The 12,807-nt window shown below is 50.2% G+C and overlaps 1 protein-coding gene across 2 annotated transcripts in view; it reads right to left on the reverse strand.

Annotated features, from left to right (window-relative positions):
- fndc1 (fibronectin type III domain containing 1) overlaps window positions 1-12,807 on the reverse strand; it is a 297,076-nt gene that overhangs the window by 13,235 nt on the left and 271,034 nt on the right. The window lies entirely within an intron of this gene.

Consider the following 12,807-nt stretch of genomic DNA (forward strand, 5'->3'; position numbering starts at 1 on the left):
CAGGTTTAACTCGCCCCTTTACTGGCTGCTCCTCTCTTGGCACCATTACCATTTGCCACGTTGATACTGCTGCTCCTGGCTCTGCAGAAAATGTTGAGCCCCACGCCCACCCCATTCCTCTCTCCCTCATGCCCAAGCCCCAATTGCCCGATCCTCAGTCCTGTGTCCCAATCTCCCCCGAGTCCCAGTCTCCCGACCCCCCCATCCCGAGTCTCAATCTCTTGAACCCCCCCCAGTCCCAATCTCTTGAACTCTCCCCAGTCCCAATCTCTCGAACCCCCCCAGTCCCAATCTCTCGAACCCTCCCCAGTCCCAATCTCTCGAACCCCCCACCCCGAGTCCCAATATCTCGAACCCCCCAGTCCCAATCTCTTGAACCCCCCCCAGTCCCAATCTCTTGAACCCCCCCGTCCCAATCTCTCGAACCCTCCCCAGTCCCAATCTCTCGAACCCCCCCCAGTCCCAATCTCTCGAACCCCCCCAGTCCCAATCTCTCGAACCCCCCCCAGACCCAATCTCTTGAACCCCTCCAGTCCCAATCTCTCGAACCCCCAGTCCCAATCTCTCGAACCCCCCCAGTCCCAATCTCTCGAACCCCCCCAGTCCCAATCTCTCGAACCCCCCCAAGTCCCAATCTCTCGAACTCCCCCCGTCCCAATCTCTCGACTCCCCCCGTCCCAATCTCTCGACTCCCCCCAGTCCCAATCTCTCGACTCCCCCCAGTCCCAATCTCTCGAACCCCCCCCAGTCCCAATCTCTCGACCCCCCCAGTCCCAATCTCTCGACTCCCCCCAGTCCCAATCTCTCGAACCCCCCCCAGTCCCAATCTCTCGAACCCCCCCGTCCCAATCTCTCGAACCCCCCCGTCCCAATCTCTCGAACCCCCCCAGTCCCAATCTCTCGAACCCTCCCCTGCCCCAATCTCTCGAACCCTCCCCTGCCCCAATCTCTCGAACCCTCCCCAGTCCCAATCTCTCGAACCCCCCCGTCCCAATCTCTCGAACCCCCCCCAGTCCCAATCTCTCGAACCCTCCCAGTCCCAATCTCTCGAACCCCCCCCAGTCCCAATCTCTCGAACCCCCCCCAGTCCCAATCTCTCGAACCCCCCCGTCCCAATCTCTCGAACCCCCCCCCGTCCCAATCTCTCGAACCCCCCCCAGTCCCAATCTCTCGAACCCTCCCCTGCCCCAATCTCTCGAACCCTCCCCAGTCCCAATCTCTCGCACCCCCCCCAGTCCCAATCTCTCGAACCCCCCCGTCCCAATCTCTTGAACCCCCCCCAGTCCCAATCTCTCGAACCCTCCCAGTCCCAATCTCTCGAACCCTCCCCAGTCCCAATCTCTCGAACACCCCCCAGTCCCAATCTCTCGAACCCCCCCGTCCCAATCTCTCGCACCCCCCCCAGTCCCAATCTCTCGAACCCTCCCGTCCCAATCTCTCGAACCCCCCCCAGTCCCAATCTCTCGAACCCTCCCAGTCCCAATCTCTCGAACCCTCCCCAGTCCCAATCTCTCGCACCCCCCCCGTCCCAATCTCTCGAACCCTCCCCAGTCCCAATCTCTCGAACCCTCCCCAGTCCCAATCTCTCGCACCCCCCCCAGTCCCAATCTCTCGAACCCTCCCCTGCCCCAATCTCTCGAACCCTCCCCTGCCCCAATCTCTCGACTCCCCCCAACCCCTAGTCCCAACCTCCTGACCCCTCTGTCCCAACCTCAATCTCCTGATTCCTCCTCCCACCCCTGTCTTGATCTTAATGTCCCAACTCCACCTGCCTGCAGGTTTTCTGTGCTATCACGGAGCGGCGCAATGATGTGGCACGAAGTTTAAAAGCCGCAGTTCTCCTGGGCTGAGAAGCAGCACCCGGGAGGTTCGTCTCTCATTCCAGGACACACAGCAACACTAACCGTAACTAATACTATCAAGACATTGCGGGCAGGATTAAACTGTATGGCGGGCCTCCTGCAGGACATTGGGTAGATCAAAAGAAAAGTTATTTTAAATGAACAAAATAACATGAAACTGGAATGACATATCTATATATTGTAGAAATGCATTACTGCACATTTAGTTATCTCACCAACAGAGGACAGACTGCTCATGAATTAACACTCCATTTGAAAAACTCCCATTCAGTACCCCCATTCGTTATTCAGTTTGATTCTGTAGGAATATTTTCACAATTTCTGATGTGATGTTTCATAAGCCAGTAGCAAACAGACATCAGCTTTAAATTCCAGTTTGAGAAGAGGAGCAAATTTCATCGAATAAATAAATCTCACTGCTAAATTGCTGATATCGATCTCTCATTTGCGAAGACGACCTTTGTAAGTTATTCAATACCATAACACAGGGGATCTGTGGGCACTCATGCACAGGAAACAGAAATGTTGGTGCACACTTCCTATTGTGTTATTTAAAAGACGTTTAGCGCCATCTGGAACACACGCCCAAAGCTCATTCTGAGTTGGGTCTCAGGCCTCATTTCCATAAGACTGCGAACACCTGCCCAAAACCCGCAATATCATGTGGAGCCAAGAGGTGCATTCCTCTTCCCCCTCGCACCATATTAAGGCAAGAGGAAAACAAAATCATACCTGTTCTTCCAACTTTTTCCCCTGCCCCAGCTTCCCTAAAGCATTCCTCCAAAGCCCCTTAACCTCCTGTTGCTGCCGATGGATGTGACTCATGCAACAACACTCTAGGGGTATGAATTCCAGATACTATGAAAACTCCCAGTCACAGGAATCACTTATAGCAGTGGCAACAAGAACTTAGACCTACTTAGTGCCTTAAATGTAATGAAACCTTCCAAAGCACTCTAGACCAATATATGTGCGAGAAGGATTAGCTGTGGTGACAAAAGCAGGTAGATTTAAGAAGTTTTTGAGGGAAGGGCAACAAAGAGGGGCTACAAGGCAGAGAGGCTTTGCAAGAGTGTTCCAGAATGCAAGGCAGAAAACATTATAGCCGAAAGTGGATTGGAGGGAAGTGGAGGAGGGGTACAAAGGAGGCCAGAATTGGAAGTGCGGAGGGCGTGAACAGAAACATACGGCTAAACAGGGCTGGCCTTACGGAAAATGGCACCCTGAGCAAACTTGTATTTTGGCACCCTTTCTTTGAGTTTAAGTATGTAGTAGTATTAGCGAAAGTTTCAGAAATAAAGCTGTAGTCTCAAAAGCTATTTATAACTTAAATAATAAACGATATAAGGCATAAAAAATAACATTATAGCTAAGTCACAAATAAACCAAACATTAAATTAAACAACAACTTGCATTTAGTAAAACATCCCAAGGCGCTTCACAGGAGGTTTATAAAACAAAATTTGAACTGAGCCACATAAGGAGATGTTAGGGCAGATGAGAGGTAGGTCTGAAGGAGCATTTTAAAGGAGGAAAGAGAGGCAGAGAGGTTTAGGGAGGGAATTCCAGAGCTTAGGGCCTAGGCAGCTGATGGCACGGCCGCCCATAGTGGAGCAATTAAAATCGGGGATGTGCAAGAGGGCAGAATTGGAGGAGCGCAGAGATCTCAGAGAGTTGTGGGTCTTGTAGTGTATGTGCCTTTAAGTCAGAACTACTTTTACAGCTCCTGTATACTGTAGTACCGGCAGTGACCACACCAGTATATAAGCTTTGCGCATGCCTCTGTACCCCAGTCTAGAAACTACCCTCCTCCAGTAAAGACCTGTTATTTGTTAATGTACAGCATCCGTGTGATTATTTATCCACTGAACCACGGATCCAACAGTGGCGGCAAGTGTCGATACGAATCTACCTGCAACATAAAAAAAAAATAGTCGAGGCCAGGAACATGGGCATCGACCACGAGCAACCGCCCAGCAGTCAGGCAGAGATCCAACTTTGCAGGGGAGGCTGTGGAGAGCCAGGCTTGGTTCCCCAGCCACAACGAGCAGTAAGAGACCGACGACCGGTCCAGCGCAGACCCTTCCCGAGCAGCGGCGGCTGGAGCCGACCGACGGCAGAGAGAGAGCCGAGCAGCGTCGACGGGGTAAGACAGAGGGTGAAGAGCGCAGGGCGCAGCCAGGGGTTGAACACCGAGCGGCGTCGAGAAAAATAAAACAAACCGGAGAGAGGGAGCGAGACAGCCGGGTGCTAGACTGAGCGGCGTCGAAAAATATAAAAAGAACGCGCAGAGCACAGCCAGTGCTCACGGGCTGAACAGGGTCCGCGGGGCGAAGAAAGGGGAGACGCCATTGAGCCGCGGAGAAGGAAGAGCGCGGGAGGCGCCATTGAGCCGCGGAGAAGGGAGAGCGCGGGAGACGCCATTGAGCCGCGGAGAAGGAAGAGCGCGGGAGACGCCATTTTTAGAAGCCGCAGCGGATAAGAAGGGCGAGCGCGGGAAGGAAGGAAAGCGCGGGAGACGCCATTTTGTGCCAGCGGAGAAGACGGGGAAGCGCGGGAGGCACCATTTGTGATAGTTAACACACACCCAAGGATGCCGGAGAGTGGCAGTATCTCTACGTTCGACAATGAAGTCGAAGATTGGGCGACATATGTGGAACGTATTGAGGTGTACTGCAGGGCGAATGAAGTGCCAGATGCTAATAAAGCACTGGTTCTGTTAAATTCCATGGGTGCAAAAACTTATGGGTTACTGCGAAATCTAATAACCCCAGAGAAGCCGGTAAACAAGAATTTTGAAAGCATAGTAGAAATCCTACAGGACCACTTAAACCTCACACCGCTGCTGATAGCAGAACGATTTAAGTTCCATAAAAGGAACCAACACAAAGACGAAAGCAATGCTGAGTACCTAACGGAACTGCGCAAGCTATCGAAACACTGCCAGTTTGGAGCGGGATTAGCAGACACGTTAAGGGACAAGTTTGTGTGGGCTACAAAGTGAAGGAACCCAGAAACGGCTTCTATCAGAAAAGGACCTTACGCTGGACAAAGCTTTCAGTATGGCAGTATCACACGAAGCAGCCGCAAGGGGCGCTGCAGAGATACAACGGAGACTGCAAGAATATGACACCAATGAAATGTCCTATGGAACAGGGAAGTGCTATCGCTGCGGCAGAACAACACATGACCAGAAAGATTGTTGGTTCAAGGACCAAGTGTGCAGACAGTGTGGGAAAGCAGGACACATAGCAAGAGTCTGCAGGTCTGGGAAGAAAACCAACAGTAAGAAATCTCCACAGGAGAAGTACAAAAAGGTACACCAGGTGATGGACAGTGGTTCAGACGAACAGGGAAATGATACAGACTCCGGAAGCAAGGAGCTGGGTTGTCTGAAACTACATAAGGTAACCGAAAGGGAGGATCACCAGACTATCTGGGTTACACTCAAGATAGACGGAGTCCAAGTGGAAATGGAATTGGACACAGGGTCAGCTCTAACAGTCATAAATCAAAGAGACTACAAGCGGCTATTTTCACACATACACTTGCAAGCTACAGAGATGGTCTTGAAGACGTATACGGGGCAAAAAGTCTACCCCAAAGGAAAAATAAGGGTGAAAGTGACATATAAAGGCCAGGAAATACCTAAAATGGATATATATGTATTGCCAAATGGAGGACCACCACTGCTAGGACGTGAATGGATCCGGAAGATACAATTAGATTGGCATTCCATACAGGCACTGAAGGTTGAGGCCAAAAAGGATGACGACATCACACCTGGACGACTGTCAAAAATGTTAACTGACGCAAAAGAAGTGTTCCAGGAGGGACTAGGAACACTAAAAGGCATAACAGCAACGATTAAAATAGAGGAAAATGCAAGCCCAAAGTTTCTGAAGGCCAGACCAGTGCCTTATGTGATCAGACCAGCTGTTGAAGCAGAGCTGGAAAGGTTGGAACGTTCAGGAGTACTGTCCAAAGTGGACTGGAGCGAGTGGGCTACACCCATCGTTCCTGTAATGAAGAGGTCGTTGAGTAATACGCCTGGGGAACCAAAGAAGGTCCGCATCTGTGGGGATTTTAAGGTGACAGTGAACCCAGTCCTTCACACGGTGCAATATCCGCTTCCACGAATTGAGGATATTTTCGCCTCGCTATCTGGTGGTAAACGCTTCACCAAAATTGATCTAGCCCAGGCATACTTGCAAATGGAGGTAGAAGAAGCTTCGAAACATTACCTTACGATCAACACTCAAAGGTCTCTATCAATACAACCGGCTGGTGTTTGGAGTGGCCTCGGCTCCGGCTATCTGGCAAAGGGCGATGGATCAGGTCCTGCAAGGGATTCCAGGGACCCAGTGTTATTTGGACGACATCTTGGTCACGGGCGAAAATGACGGTGATCACCTCGCCAACTCGGAGAAGGTGCTCACCAGATTAAAGGAGTATGGGCTACGAGCTAATCGCCACAAGTACGAGTTTTTCCAGAAACAGATCTCGTATTGTGGCCACGTCATCGGTGAAGAGGGGTTACATAAGTGCCCTGACAAGATTGAGGCAGTAGTCAAGGCTCCAGCACCAGAAAATGTGTCACAACTGAGGTCGTTCCTCGGGCTGGTAAACTACTACCACAAGTTCTTACCAAATTTGTCTACAGTATTACACCCGCTGAACACCCTACTGCGAACAGGGGTACCATGGAAGTGGGATGACGAACGTAGACGAGCTTTCCAGAAGTGTAAAGAATTGATCACATCAAAAGAGGTGTTGGCCCATTTCAACCCAGCACTACCAATTCATTTGGCATGTGATGCATCACCCTACGGTATTGGAGCGGTGCTGTCGCACAAATTCCCAGACGGGTTGGAGAGGCCAGTAGCCTTTGCGTCTCGGTCACTAACCTCAGCCGAGCGCAACTACGCCCAGATTGACAGGGAGGCCCTCAGCCTAGTATGGGGAGTAAAAAAATTCAACCACTATCTGCATGGGCAGAAGTTCACCTTGCTGACTGACCACCAACCACTTGTCTCCATCTTTAATCCTAAGAAGGGCGTGCCAGTAATGACTGCACAGCGGTTACAAAGATGGTCCCTGTTTCTAGGGGCGAATCAATATGAAATAGAATATAAAGGCACGAAACAGCATGGGAACGCTGATGGGCTATCGCGCCTGCCACTGCCTACTGTGGAGGAAGCACCAGCAGTGGACCCTATCGAGATATTTTATTCGTCAATAATTGAACGATTGCCAGTAACAAATGCGGATATAGAGAAGGAGACCCGCAATGATCCGACGCTGTCACGGGTATATGAATTGACGGTGAGGGGATGGCCAACACATGGCGACTCACTGTTGCCAGCATTCTCATGCAGAAGAGAACAGCTGTCAGTATGCCAGGGGACAGTGATGTGTGGCTCCAGAGTGGTAATTCCACCCAAGTTAAGGGAGAGAGTGCTAAATGAGCTACATGAAGGTCATCTGGGTGGAGTGAAAATGAAAAGCCTTGCTAGGGCTTATGTGTGGTGGCCGGGAATCGATCAACAAATCGAAGACCTAACTAAGAGCTGCTTAGGATGCCAGAAGGTCCAAAATGCACCACCACATGCCCCTCTACACCCATGGGAGTGGCCCTCCTCTCCATGGCAATGGGTGCATATTGATTTCGCTGGTCCATTCATGGACTCAATGTTCTTAATAGCAGTGGATGCTCATTCAAAGTGGCCTGAGGTGATAAAAATGTCTTCAACCACTACAGAGAAAACGATTGCAGTCCTACGGACCATATTTGCCAGAAACGGTTTGCCAGAGCAGATTTGCTCTGATAATGGACTACAGTTTGTGTCCAACGAGTTCCAAAAATTCATGAAAAGGAATGGGGTAAGGCATGACACATCCGCCCCGTATCATCCAGCCACAAATGGATTGGCTGAGAGGTTCGTACAAACCTTTAAGAAGGCGATAAAGGCCATGTGCGACGATGAAATTCCACTACAGCATAAGATGGACAATTTCTTATTAGCCTACCGAAACGCGACACATGCAGTTACCAACCAGACCCCGGCCATGATGTTCTTTAACCGAAGGTTGAGATCTCGTCTGGACTTGCTCAGACCAAATGTGCGAAGAAATGTTGAGGAAAAACAATTCCAGCACATCAATGAGAAGCCGACAAGGAGCTTCAATGTAGGGCAACCAGTCTTGGCCGTGACTATCGAACAGAGAAGTGGCAACCCAGAACGATATGTACAAGGCAGGGGCCATTAATGTACACAGTGGATGTCGGGGAGAACATTGTGAGACGCCACGTCGATCAGATCTTAGCGTCACAGGAATGCGTCAACCCCATGTCTCGAGTACCTGGGGATGAACCCGACATACCGGTAGCATCTACTTCAGACCCAGTAGCAGTGGAACCCGATGAACTACCCGATGAAAAGGGGTCAGAATCGCCTCTGCACCAAGAACAAGAACCTCTGGAAAAGCGCTATCCCGAAAGGGTCAGGAAGCCGCCCCAAAGACTGAATCTATAAATGGACTTCTGTTGTTTAATGTACATGTTGAAATGTTAATTGTTATTTGAATATTAGGGGTATTACTAATCTAAAAGGGGAGGAATTGTAGTGTATGTGCCTTTAAGTCAGAACTACTTTTACAGCTCCTGTATACTGTAGTACCGGCAGTGACCACACCGGTATATAAGCTTTGCACATGCCTCTGTACCCCAGTCTACCCTCCTCCAGTAAAGACCTGTTATTTGTTTATGTACAGCATCCATGTGATTATTTATCCACTGAACCACGGGTCCAACAGGTCTGGAGGAGATTACAGAGATAGGGAGGGGCGAGGCCATGGAGGGATTTGAAAACAAGGATGAGAATTTTAAAATCAGGGCTAGGGCAGGGGGGAACCTTGGAGGAAGTTTGGCCCGGTGGGCTAGAGGAAAGGAGGGAAGTGGCAGAGGCAGCTGAACAGATGGTCTCAATCTTAGTGATAAAAAAGTCCATGAGCTCCTCGCTCTTTTTGTTGGAGGTGAAAGTGGAGGAGACAGGGGAGAGGGGTTTATGAAAACAGTTTGCAGTTATGAAAAGAAGCCGGGAGTTATCTTTGCATTCCAGGATGATTCTGGAATAGTGAGCTGTTTTGACAGATGAGAGCAGGACCTGATCGTGCTTTATGTGGTCCAGCCAGATCTGGCAGTGAAAGGCTAAACCAGTTGTCCGCCATATCCATTCAAGTCTGCGTCTCTTAGACTTAAGGGAGTGGAGATGAAGGCCGTACCGGGGGAATGGCCAGGGTGAAAGAGAGTAATGCTTTTAATGGGGACTAGGGCAACAAAGGGGGAGGTGAGGGTGTGGTTCTGGTTACACTAAAGTAATAAATAATAACAAATTTAAAAATTTGTTCACCAAGATATTTTGAGCCACATCATTCTTGACAGCGAAGATAGCCTTTCATCTCCCGTGGTTGATCGCAAATATGTTTTTATGAGCTTCAACTTCAAGAAGATCCGTTCACTGCTCGCCAGCGATACGGGCATGGTTAACAGGATCCAGGACAGTGGATTGCAGGGGGTTGGGATTCGGAGGGCGGAGAGGACCGGGGGGGGGGGGGGGGGGAGGGCAGGGCGGGGAGGGCAGGGCAGGGGAGGGGAGGGCAGGGGACGGGAGGGCAAGGGACGGGAGGGCAAGGGACGGGAGGGCAAGGGACGGGAGGGCAAGGGACGGGAGGGCAAGGGACGGGAGGGTGACAAGGGCAGGGGATGGGAGGGCGGGGATGGGATGGTGGAGAGGGCGGGGAGGGCAGGGGATGGTGGAGAGGGCAGGGTGGGCAGGGAATGGGAGGGCGGGGAGGGCCAGGAGCTCAGAGGGAGGAGAAGGCCAGGAGCTGGGGGTTGGTGGGAAGTTCAGGGGCTCGGTGGTGGTGGGTGGGGGGGGGGTGGTGGGAGGAGCTCAGGCACTCGCGGGGAGGAGCTCAGGCACTTGGAGTGGAGGGGAAGAGAAGGTGGTCAGGACCTCGGGGAGGGCGCGGTCAGGAGCTCGCGGGGGGTGAATGTCAGAAGCTCGAGGGAGAAGGTCACGGTCTCGGGAGGGGGGTGACTGTCAGGAGCTCGAGGGAAGGTCAGGGTCTCGGGAGGGGGGTGAATGTCAGGAGCTCGAGGGAAGGTCAGGGTCTCGGGAGGGGGGTGAATGTCAGGAGCTCGAGGGAAGGTCGGGAACTCACAGGTGGGCGGTGAAGTTCCGGAACTCATGGTGGGGGGAGCACGGAGGGAACAATGGGGAGGAACATGATCCAGGTCTAAAGTGGGGGGGGGGGGGTGGTATGAGAGCAAGAACCTGATCCAGATGGGAAGATGGATCACGTTAGCCCTCCCATCCCGCAGTTCTGTTAGACCTGGATCACGTTCTTACACCCCCCACCCCTTTACACCTTCGCCACTTTCACTCTCTCCTCCCATCCCAGACCACAATGGTTCAAGAAGGTAGCTCACTACTACCCTCTCAAATGCAGCTAGGTATGAGCAATAAATGCTGGCCTTAACTGCATCCCAAGAATGAATAAATGGATTTAAAAAAAATTAAGAGCGTTTTCTGTGTTGGTCCTACCAACATGCATGACTACATTGGTGTGTTATTTGCCGGACTCAACTGTACCAATGTTCTCCTGGCCAGCCTCCTATCTTCCACCCTCAATGAACTTGAGCTCATCCAATACTCTGCTGCACGTATCCGAACACGCAGCAAGTCCCATTTACTCATCACCCCTGTGCTTGTTTCCCTACACTGGCTCCCAGACCACCTACACCTTGATTCTAAAATTATCATCCTCATCCCTCCATGGCCTCACCCCCTTCCTATCTGAACTTGGCAGTGTGAGTGCTCCAAATCTGGGAGTATGAGCCCTGTCTGCTCTCTGAAAGCAGTAGGTGTTAGCACGATGAGCTCTGGAGCCTGCCTGTGACAATGACTGGATCAAGTTACACATTGCAGAGACCTTGAATTACTCTCCAGCAGGCAGGATCAAATTACACATTCCAGACAAACTGTTGGGTATGTCTTGTCCTCCAAGGGGACCAATCGGAAATCTGGTCCAACCCACTTGAGGTGCAAATAAACACAGACAAAAATATTGGACATCGAAACAAAATGAACATCTTTTGCCTGGCAATAATTTTCCTTCCTGCATTGCAAATCATCCAAAGTGATATTGTTTAAAAACCACAGACTGCTGATGCAGGTCAGAAGCTGATCACATCATGGGGTCATTGCCCCAATTAGGATATGGAGATTAGAAGGGACAATGGGGAAGCAGGAACAAGCAGATGAGCCGGCAACATCCCAGATGGAGTGGAAGGCATCCCATGTGTTAAGTGCTAATATCAGATTGGCCAATGGAGACACTGAAGCGAACACATAGTCTAGCTGCAAAATTACTTTAACCATCCGAGATGGTTTCAATGTGATCTCATGTTCCTTTGAAGTGCCAGGCTCGAAATTACTGTTTAAGTTGAATAATAGTTAAACAAACAGTATGGTCACGATCTGTTGAACAGAGGTGCTAACTACTGGTTTAGGAAATGGGATAGAGGTACTGATGGATGTAATTGGCTCTCCAGGGGACAAGAAGGCAGTCTGCAGTTTTCTTGTTCCTTGGGCTTTAAAAGCAGAAGCAAGACTGCAGTTCAAGTTGTAGGGTCAAAACTAAGTCAGACCAAAGAAATGTGGAATCAAGGTAACGGAGGAAGGCACAACTTGAGGGGCGACTGTTGAAGGGACATTGGGCTCCACCCAGGATAGGAGTGGGTAATATCAATTCTTGCCCTATTCTATTAACTATCGCTTAAAAACTTGCATGTATTGATCTTTTACTTGCTGCCAATAAAACAGCCACTATAAATATGTTGTGTATTTTGAATGTGTATTAGAATTGTCCCACATGGGATATCGTAGTGGTGATTTGCAATGCACTATGGAAAATGTAGTGCATTGAGTGAAGAAGCACATTGTAAATAAAATGGCCATTAACTAAACCCTCCACCCCGGAGTCCTTCTTAATTGTTATATAGATAAGGGTATAAAACCCCTGGAGACACAACAAAACTGGCGACGAGGACGACGGACTTGCGCATCACTTTGCACTGGAATCGGTGATGTTTAAAGTAAGAAGTTCCTGTCTTTTTTTAATGGCGCGCCCACAGTTTAGTGCTGATGCAATCGCCTCGTAAAGGTGGCGGTTCGTGTGTTACACAAATAAGGGGGGGGAGTGACGATACAGTGAAACGAAGTGGAGGAAAAGGACTGTAAAAATAAAAAAAAGTGGGAAAAGGACTGTAAAAAAAAAATGGCTAGGCTAACCGGAGCGTTTGGACCATTTGATGAAATGGCGGAACAATGGAGTGCTTATACTGAGCGTTTCGGATTTTTCGTGACTGCAAATGGCATTAAAGATGATGTGAAAGTGGCGACGTTCCTCAGTATGATCGGAGCAAACACATTTGGCTTGTTACGGAGTTTGATGCACCCGGATAAGCCTGGCGCTAAGACATATGATCAGATTGTGGAAGTTTTGGAAACACATTTCGCACCCAAGCCGCTGCTGATTGCCGAGAGGTTCAGTTTTCACAAACGAAACCAAGGGGAGGGGGAGTCCATAGCCGAATATGTTGCAGTGCTAAAGAAGCTAATTGAGCATTGTGAGTTTGGTGAAACTCTAAATGACACTGTCCGTGATAGGTTTGTGTGTGGATTAAGATGTGAAGCAACACAGAAGCGCTTGCTCACCACTGACAAACTGACGCTTAAATCAGCAGTGGCGCTCGCTGTGTCTATGGAGTTAGCAGCTAAAGATGCACAGCTGTTGGGGGCTGCAACAAGAGTGCACAGGGTACCAGCTACACCGGATAAGCATGCAAGGGGCGCCAGAGAGTGTTACAGATGTGGAA

Source organism: Somniosus microcephalus, chromosome 3 (assembly GCF_052327205.1).
Source record: "Somniosus microcephalus isolate GS21.2 chromosome 3, FLI_Smic_1.0, whole genome shotgun sequence".
Classification (NCBI taxonomy): domain Eukaryota; kingdom Metazoa; phylum Chordata; class Chondrichthyes; order Squaliformes; family Somniosidae; genus Somniosus; species Somniosus microcephalus.